Source organism: Monodon monoceros, unplaced genomic scaffold (assembly GCF_005190385.1).
Source record: "Monodon monoceros isolate NGI ecotype Baffin Bay Population unplaced genomic scaffold, NGI_Narwhal_1 Super_Scaffold_14, whole genome shotgun sequence".
Taxonomy (NCBI): domain Eukaryota; kingdom Metazoa; phylum Chordata; class Mammalia; order Artiodactyla; family Monodontidae; genus Monodon; species Monodon monoceros.
Genome location: NW_021703770.1, coordinates 17,822,502 through 17,831,988, shown reverse-complemented (window position 1 = coordinate 17,831,988; position 9,487 = coordinate 17,822,502).

Below are 9,487 nucleotides of genomic sequence, written 5' to 3'. Positions count from 1 at the left end.
GAAATGAGGCCAAAGAGACCAGCTGAACTGCTGACTATAGCCCATGCTAAAGGCTTTCTCATGGCATTGTATGATAAGAAGACTCTATTGGGATTTGATGGAAAGTCTTTAAAAAATAAATAAATTTAAAAAATGATTTTTTTCCCCGAGAGTATCCCTTTGGCATAATGCTTTCTTGAATCTGTGGAGGTGTAGGCCAGCTCCTGGAGGATTCCCGGATCTTGGGCTCTCGTCAAATGCCATTGAATCTCAAATAAGAATTGATAAGAGATGTCTATACATACAGAACATGAAAGATGATAGGTTATGCACTCTGTATCCACAGAATATGGTTTAAATTCTTCTTTTTTCATCTAATTACATTTAACACTCACTACATATAGGTATTGTGCTTGGCACCAGACATGCAAAGATAGAGCCCTTCCCTCAAATGCACAGTATTCTGGATGCACTTTGATGTATTTCTGAGCTCAGAACTTGAAATGAATTATCAAGATAATTTTGTGATGTGAGTACCAAGTGTGGTTAGTACTTGACATAGATCACAGGCTGCTCAGACAACAGATCTATGAAGCAGCTAATATCACTCCCATGTTGTAGATGAAGGAAGCATCTGAAAACCTGAAAGATACATAGAGTGAATAACTGCTGAAGTTCGGATTTGAGTCCATCTGCCTGGCCCTGGAGCTCAAATACATATCCCATTCCTCCATGCTCCTATGCTGAAACTGTAAGTTGAAGTCTTGTCTTTCTCTTTCCCCTCTCTAACCTTTACACATTTGGCAGAGTACTGGGAAATAAATCTAGGATGTGCTCCCTGATCTGAGCACTGACACCAAATAATTAACTTGCTCTTGACACTGCACTCCATATTTGTTTAAGTGTATATTTAATTTATGATAAAATTGTAAAAAGGCATGGTCTGGAAAGTTGAGATGAAATTAGAAAGTTTTTCCCTACCTAATTTCCAAGCCTAGAATTACAACCAAATCTAAAGAGTCAATTTGGTTATTAAAAGAGCTCTTAGATGGAAAAATATTGCTCAATTAAACAGTAATATGCAAAGAAATGGCTCTGATCTGAGAACAATTTCCTAATTTTATTCTTGAACTTGAGTACATTTTATTTTAACAAAGAACTTCTCAGATTACATTGACTAAGTTTTCATTTTACCTTCCAATGTTTTTTATTACATATTTCCCATCTCTGACTATCATTTAGTCAGGCAAAATGCCATCTACCACCAATATCATTTTAGCTATAGTCTAAATCCACAGGAAGACCCTAATGAAAATAATATTTACCTAACTAACATATAATGAATGTATGGACATTCGGGGAAACTCTTTGATTTTATGCTTAAATTATTAACTTATTTAATCCTGAGACCATTTTGGTGGATGATATTATTATCACTATTATACAGATGAGGAAATGAATTGGCTGAACCATCTGGTCGAGGAACACAGCCTTCTAAATGGTGGAGTAGGGATGTCTTGGCATTCCCAGGCTTCATTGATTTTACTGCCACTCATCCTTGGTCCATTGTAGATACGAAGCAATTTTTTCCTCATCCTCTGTGCAATATTTTTAACAGTTCACTGGACATTCATTTAATATTCAGTAATTATTACTTGAACACCTATTTTATGAAAGACACTAAGCCAGGCACTGTTGGGGCCAGAGATCAACAAGACCCAAGCTCTGCCCTGTGGAGTTTAAACTCTAGTCTGGGAAGAGATACAAATACCCCAATATGCAGAATTCCAGGAAATAGATTGTTTTTAAAATCCCACACGAGAGGCATGTTTTAAATGCCATGGATTTAACAGAAAAGGAAGGTCACGTCTAGGGGGTAGTAAGATGATATCACAGAGAACTGCATCCGGAAAGGTTTTTGAGCCCTCAAGTGTTGGGGGGGATTTCAGCAGGAAGGAGTGGGAATGCCAGAAGAGGATGTTGCAGGATGAAGAGCATAAAAGTGGGAACGTACTAGAGAGTTCAGGAAATTGTGAGGTGTCCAGTTCAATTTGGAATGTATAAGAAGGTTGTGAAAGGTAAAATCCAAAGACTGAATTAGAAGCCAGATAATAAGGGCTGGAATTTAACTCTAAGAAACCCATTGTTGGGTCCATATATGTTCTATGTTAACTAAATTGATAAGTTCATTCTTCATGAGCATTGTTATGTGCAGATAAGCTTACTGAATTTAGAACAATCTGTTGGTTAAAAAACATATAAATAAAAAGGAGATCAGTATAAGCGGCTGTTGCTACTCTGACACTTTTTTTTTTTTTTGCGGTACGCGGGCCTCTCACCGCTGCGGCCTCTCCCGTTGCGGAGCACAGGCTCCGGACGCGCAGGCTCAGCGGCCATGGCTCACGGGCCCAGCCGCTCCGCGGCACGTGGGATCCTCCCGGACCGGGGCACGAACCCGTGTCCCCTGCATCGGCAGGCAGACTCTCAACCACTGCGCCACCAGGGAAGCCCGACACTGACACTTTTTATGAAGTATTCTCATAATTACTTATCTAAAGATGATCTAGGTCTTTTGTTGCGATCAGGTTAATCTTTAATCCTTTGTCTACCCAGGAGATAAGGACAATGTACTCTTGGAAGAAATTTCTTTTCGTATTACCAGTCTCCTCAGATGTAATCATATTTTGAAATAAAATGCAAAGTTTTAATATATGGTACTAAGGGAAAAATATGTATGTGAACAGACTGAATAAACTCAAAAAACTTTGTGACTGTTTGCTTTAGATACTGTGATTTATTTAGTGTTTTAACCTTCAGGTTTTTGGACTGAAGGATTCATGTCCTAGCCAGTCCTAAGTTTGTTAGTAGCTTTGATGAGATCCTTAATGGAAAAACAGAATTCAGTGAGGGCTAGATCAGAAAAATGTCTGTGTCAATGGCACAAGTTCCCTACAGAATAGCCTTATTGGTAACAAATATTTTAAAAGATGAGAGGCCTTGATTCATTAAAACTTTTCTGATATATTGTTAATTAGCATCATTTATCTCAAATAATCTAATAGTCTCGAAAAGAACAGAAGGTCACAGAGTATGAATTACTTAGAAAAGAATAAATGTAGATGCAGATTATCAGAAAAATAACTTAGAATGTATATGGAACTCTGGTAAATCAACAAGATGATAGGCATGGAACCAAGCAGGAGGAAAAAAAGGCAAAGATAGGAATAAGCAATATTCAGAAGAGGATCCCCAAATGGACCATAAACATATGAAGAGATGCTTCAGTCCACTAGTAGTATGAATAATACAGCTTAAAATAATAATGGGAACTACTTTATATCCACTGGGTTGGTGAAAATGAAAAATTTGATAATTCCAAACGAAGCTATAGACCTGGAGAAAAGAAACAGGGACTCCTGGCACTATTTGTTGGAGTACATTTTAGTATAGTTTCTTTGAAGAGAAATCTGACAACCCAGTGGAATTAAATTTGCAGTCTCATTTGTTGGTACCATCCCCAGAGACAAAAGTCATCCATAGTTCCATAAGGGAACATGACAAGGATATTAATTGTAGCAGGGAGTTGAAGGCAACCTGGGTATCCATCACCAGATGCAAGGGTATGCTGTGCGACAGTTAAAAGCAATGCCCTGGAGACATATCTGGCAACATGAAAATATGTTAAAAACATAATGTTGAGTGAAAAATAGAGAAAAAGATGTATCTCGCCAAACAACATTATGCATTTTTATAGACACAAATATATCTGAAAACATAAGCAAATGTATTTGAAAAGGTGCCAAATAGGGAGAGAAGGAAACAGTAATGGAGATCCGAAATAATGGGAAAATGTTAAAATAATATTTTTAAAAAGTAAGATCTCCCATAGACCAATAATGAGAGGGTGCCATGAATTGTGCAAGAGATCCAGAGGGGGAGGGAAAGAAGGAAGGAAGGAAGGAAGGAAGGACGGGAGTAGGGGTGGGGGAAGAGAGGGAGAGCTGAGGTATAATTATAAAGAAATGATACTTTCGTTTCATTCAACTAGTTTATATTGAATGCTTACCAAGTATCAGGCCCTGTACAGTACCACTTATTCAATAAACAGGGTAGAAACTAAACATTCAAAAGATTGTTATTCTTTAGAGTAATCACCTTGGGAAACTATGTGCTCATTTTTTCAAGCTGTCATTGCTCAGAATATTTGTGGAATTGCCATACTTTGAAATCTGATGACTTCTAAGCATAGTTGAGTGTCATTAAGAAAAAGGAAAAAAAAAGCTATTTCATTATTTTGTAATCACACCTTGTTTATATATATATTATACATATATACTGTGTATATATTTATAAGTACATACATATATACACATATAAAATATATACAAATATATATATTATACTGCCTACTTGGATCATTCACCTTACATACAAAACGTGACTCTGTATAACATTTACCAGTTTCAAAACACTTAAATTCTTTCCCAAAGGATTAAGATTTGCCACTAAGAGAATGTGTGGTTGACTCTAAAAGGGGTATACAAACAGCAGTAGCATTGTTGAAATGTCTTTACCTACTACTCACCCTGACCCCAAGACGATTACTTTAAGGGAAAACACTCTTTTACCTGGACACATTCTTGTACATCTACTTAAAAATAAAAACGTGCAGAAATACAAAGAAAGTTATTCTAATTTACTTTTGCCTGTATTCTTATTCTTTTAGTCCCGAATTTGCTCATTCATTAAATAAATGTTTACTGAGTCTTTATGTTAGGGCCTGAGCTATGTGCTGAAGACGAAACAAAAAATAAATAATAGCTCATGCCTAAGGTAATTCAAAGCCTGATGGTCTTGCTTTAATAGTTTGCAGATTTGTGTAAATATTCGTGTGGATTGAAGTGACTTAAGCCAAATTTCTGGCAAAAGTTTAACTCCCCTGTTTGAATTAAACTGCTTTATATTCTAGTGAGCTTCCACTCTCCACTGAAGGAAAACAACAGAAAAGGAAGATAAGCAATGTTTCCCGCCCATTTTGTATTCATATTTGGGAGACTGTCAGGGCCATGGTGCCTCAGCGTATCTGGCAGAAACCCCCCGAGGTGGCATCAAAAGAAGAAATATCTAAATGTCTAGTGCCTTACTGTGCCCAGCTCTTCAAAGGGCTATTGAAGGGGGCATCTTGTTACAAATTCTTTTTTCAGCCACCACATATGTCAAATTCCAATTATCCTTCAAGCATGCAGCCTACTTACACACTTCATTCTCATCTAAAATGTATTCTTTGATTTTAGAGAAAGCCACACCGTTTGGGATGACCTTTTCTAATCCTGTAGATCTGGGTGGTGTTTTAGACCTTCACACATTGCTTCAGCCCTGTTAGTGGTTGTATTAAGCACAGCGATGCTGCAAATTAACCTCCAAACTTCAGAGGCTTAACCCAGCAACGGTTTATTGTAGGTCAGCAGAAGGTGACCTTCACCTGGTAATTTAGGGACTGTGCAATCTGGGTGTCATTGGCATACGGGGAAACATTTGAGAACAGATGAAGAAAGGAACCATTTTTATAAGATGTCGGTAAGGTGAGGGAAAGCACAAAGATACAGGGCTTGAGAAAATAACCAGTGCTGAACACCGAGTTGACCAAGGCTCTGCTGTCTGGTATCTGCCCCTTTGTTGACTTCATTTTGTTGTCACCTCTTTGTTGCACTTGGTGTCATGTGCATTCTTTGAAGCAGACTCTATTGTTGTATGTTGAATCCCCTACACTCAACAGTGCCTGGTATATGACAGGAGTTCTATAAATACACATTTCATGCCCACTGAATTAATTATTTAGCACTTGTGTTTTGAGATAGGCACAGAATAGTTACACAGTAAATTTATACCAAACTCACTCATTTGAGTGAATTCCTGAGCATGGACTCAGGTCCAGAGAAGCACACCTCTGACTAAGCTCCATTCACAATCCCAACCTCCAGGTATAGATGTTCACAGCTAGTCCTTTCTACTTTTGATGTGCTCCAGAAGAAGAGGTTGAATAATAGCAAGCGATCCACAGCTCTAGTTATTTGCAGTGACTCTCAGTGCGTCTTGTAAATAGGTGGCTTTCAACAAATACTGCGTTTGATAAAATTGAATAGAAAGTTCCATTAAACTTGCACAGTGTTACACGTACAGTAAACGTGGGTCCTGAGACCCCCTCACCCTCTGTCTCATTTCTGGAATGGTAAAGAAGGAAATTGCAAGTGGGCCTTTTGCAATGAGAGTCTGAACATCAGCGCTTCCCTCAATAATAAAAAAGATATTACTCTGTGGTAAAGCACCTTGCATGAGATGAGACACAGCAGATTCCCTTACCTTTGGCATTATTCATTTGCCTTGTAAACTTGGTCTCTTAATGTTTAGAAATACAACTAAATACACCAGAATAAAACATCTTAGGCATTTACACCTTCAAATGTTTACAATGAGAAATGTACCAGTCATGTTTTTAGTCTCATAAGACTAGATCAATAACCTTATAACAAAAGCCCTGAGCTCTCAGTTAGCACATTCAAGTTGCAACTAAGACAGTGATACATTTACCATTGTTATTATTCAAAACCCACCAGTCATATTTTTGCTAGACCTTGTTTGATTCTGCAAAATGGTTCTGCCCTTGGGTGTCTGTAGCCTCCTGATTCCTGACTGCTCACCCAGGTATGTTCCATGTCTTCTTCATACTGTGCCCAGCTCTGGGCTGCTCATGCTACAGTGTCCCAGCTTCACTCTGTCCCCGCCAAGCCCCAATCTGTCAAGCACCGCCCACAGCCTGCAGAACCCAGTTTCCTCCCAGTTGCCAAGAGCCTGTAGGGCTCTCCAATCCAAGGCCTGCCAGTCCTTTTTATCATACCCTTAACAAGAGACATCTTCAGAAACTGTTCTGTTTACTACAGCTCCCACCACCAGGCATGTAAAAAGATATTGCCTTATTTTTCCAAATTAAGTCATAAAGAGTTTCATGATGTGACACTAATGCTCTTTGTTTTGATTAAGGACTTTGGATTCGATTAGACCCAGTTACTTCTTACAAACTGAATACACAGACAGTAAAATCTGGTTTATGAGTAGATTCGGTCCAAGAATATAGACACAGAATCACAAGGCTAAGAGATTTCTGAATGGCCTTTTAGCCTGCTTTTTATCTTCAGGTAGGAACATGGCTAAGGTGTATGGAGGGTGAGGGGTGAAGGAGGGAGGGAGGGAGAGAGAGAATACGAATCACAGTTTTACAAAAAACTTCAGGGGATCATCTATTTAGGACATTCTTCACCTCAGGCCATTCATACCTGAGATTTAAGAAGCCAGATTTAAGAAAGAGAGTCTTAGCTACAAAGAAAACAGGGTTTGAGTAATTTTTATAAAGGGAGAGAGTCTTTCCAGTGGCAGTTACCTAATGTGTAAAATTCGGTATGTAATGGCCAAAACTACAGGGCATAGTTCTGGTTCACTATTTTTTTCAAAGATGGATAACTTTTTAACGAATAATAATGTGTTTTCTGATCCAAGGTAAGATATTAATGATCAAGTCTCCTGCTTCAGGCTACAGAATAATTACTGCAGAGAACAGAGTTCCTTTGCCTGTGTTTAAACAAGACAGAGAGAGAGCCACAATGCATACTGTGTAAACCCATCTTCCCTCCCTGGAGCCCTCACTGAGCCACTCCCATTTCCCAACCATGATGCCCTGACTTTGAAACAGAGGTGATATAGCTTTAGCCACAGTATACAAAGCTCTGATTTTTTTTGCCAGTCCTTTCAAAGTCTTTCTTTGCTTTGCCAAGGTTAACCTCCTCCCTCTAATTAAAACAAAAGCATTGTTTTGCTAGTTAATATAAAGAAAAGAACGCAATACCTGTGTTAGTACAGGAGTTTTTTAGGTAATGGAAGTGTGGTACAGAGGCTCTTGTTTAAAATTGGTTGTAATGAACTCACAGCAGGGCAGGCACTTTGACAGGTGGCATTACTTGGAACCCATGTTTAACTTAGATTTGTTATAGTAATCATGGTAATCCAATACATAGTAAGTTCATTTGGGTTTTTTTCTCCTTAGTATAGCATTGAAACTAAAATACTAAAGCAAAACAACAAACACAAACACTGTAGTATCAGGATTTGAATTGGACAAACCTGGATATAGGTAAAGGCTTTGCCAATTATTAGCTGGATGGCATCAAGCAAGTAATTTAATCCGAGTTTCTGTTGGAGAGATTAAAATATGAAATATAAAAAAGTAAAAATAATGCTATTGGCTTCCCAGGGTTAATGTCAAGAAATAGGTAGTGTCCAGCATATAAAATTTGTTTTCAGCAAATGACAATTTATCCTTATTTACTAGTTCTATGTTTTTCTCATACTTGCACCTGGATTTAGGAATTTAAAAAAAACCTACATTATTTCCACCTAAAATACATACTTTTGTGGGTGGTATATCCAGTAAGGCTCCTATTTGTAGCCTCAATATAGAAATTCCAGAATGGGTCTGCTTATCATTATGCAGTTACTTAAAAAGGAAACCTTCTTATGCCATTGAAATTGGACTCCTTGACTGAAAGTAAGGTTTCTAGGCCCTTGCTATTCAAACTGAGGTCAGAATATCAGCATCAATACCAGCACTTAGGAGCTTGTCAAAAATTTAGTATCTCAGACGTTACCCAGACTACAGAATCAGAAAATGCACTGAGAAGGATTGCTGTAGTAAAACGGTTCTCTGACATTAGCATGTACCTGAGTACCTGTTAAAACGCAGATCGCTGGGCCTCAGTCCCACAGTTTCTGATTCAGTAGGTCTAGTATGGGCCTAAGATTTTTTTTTTTTTTTACATCTTTATTGGAGTATAATTGCTTTACAATGGTGTGTTAGTTTCTGCTTTATAACAAAGTGAATCAGTTATACATATACATACGTTCCCATATTCCCTCCCTCTTGCGTCTCCCTCCCTCCCACCCTCCCTATCCCACCCCTCTAGGTGGTCACAAAGCACCGAGCTGATCTCCCTGTGCTATGCGGCTGCTTCCCACTAGCCATCTATTTTACGTTTGGTAGTGTATATATGTCCATGCCACTCTCTCGCTTTGTCACAGCTTACCCTTCCCCCTCCCCATATCCTCAAGTCCATTCTCTAGTAGATCTGTGTCTTTATTCCTGTCTTACCCCTAGGTTCTTCATGACATTTTTTCTTTCTTAAATTCCATATATACAGAGTGAAATAAGTCAGAAAGAGAAAGACAAATACCGTATGCTAACACATATATATGGGCCTAAGATTTTGCATTACGAATAAGATGATGCCCATGTTGCTAGTCCAAGGGACCACACTATGATAATGACTAGGGCATTCAGTGGAGACTCCAGAAGGGTCATATTTGAGTTGTAAGATAAAAGTAGGACTAGAGTAAAGGCTACTCTAGACTCACTCTAGCAAGACTTATGAATATCCCTGAAAAGTAACAAGTCCATCCACAA